The sequence below is a fragment of the Octopus bimaculoides genome, chromosome 24 (assembly GCF_001194135.2).
Source record: "Octopus bimaculoides isolate UCB-OBI-ISO-001 chromosome 24, ASM119413v2, whole genome shotgun sequence".
Lineage (NCBI taxonomy): Eukaryota > Metazoa > Mollusca > Cephalopoda > Octopoda > Octopodidae > Octopus > Octopus bimaculoides.
Window position 1 is genome coordinate 13,040,311 of NC_069004.1, and position 953 is coordinate 13,041,263.

The following is a 953-nucleotide window of genomic DNA, read 5'->3' on the forward strand; positions in this document are numbered from 1 at the left end:
CAATATATATATCAAATCTCTATGATGAACGGCAAGCCGCTGTTAGTCATGCAAATGTGTGTGTGTGTTTCTGTGTGTATTTGGACTATGTATCACTTCAATGGAGGTGGGGTGGGGGTGGGGGGTCATACAATGAGCAAGATTCAGAGATTAGGAATCTTAGCAGTTCAAGTCTATGTATTGTCAGGTTTGATAATTTTATCAGTTTAAAAGGTCCGTTCTTCCGGAGGTTGGATTAGGTGGGTTGAGTTGAAAGGTGGGTGGTTGGTTGAGGGATGATGTTCCAAAAGAAATGTCCTGTTGCTAGTAACATACTGTATGCAATAGATACAGGTGAAAAACAGCTACATGCAACTACTACTACAACTACTAATAATATGATCAGTATTTATAATAGTAGTAGTAGTAGTAGTAGTAGTAATAATGACTATAAAGGAGAAGTTTTTGTATTATAAAAAAAGAGGATGTGTTGATGTTCATGCCTTTCACAACATCAAAATGAAACGAGCTGAAGATGGCCTCAATCGAGAGTAAAATCTAAAACGTGTTACACTTTTCATTCATGAGAATTTCCTTCTTATATTGCTAGCCAATATTCTTCTTGGATTTACAAAAATAAAAGTCCAAATATGAAAAGAGAATGTCATGGAGATTGTGTGATGTTCGTGTTCGTCTCCATAGTAATAATTTTAACCAGAAGCACAAGGCCCATACATTTTGGAAGAAGAATATAATTGATTGGATTGAATCCCCCTATACTTAACTGGTGCCTTTATTTTATTAATCCTGGAATGAAGAAAAAAAAAAAGGCAAAGGAAAAATGGGAAAAAAAAAACAATGAAAACAGAAATGAGAAAAAAAAAAGGCAAAGGAAAAATGGGAAAAAAAAACAATGAAAAAAGAAATGAGAAAAAAAAAAAGGCAACGGAAAAATGGGGAAAAAAAAACAATGA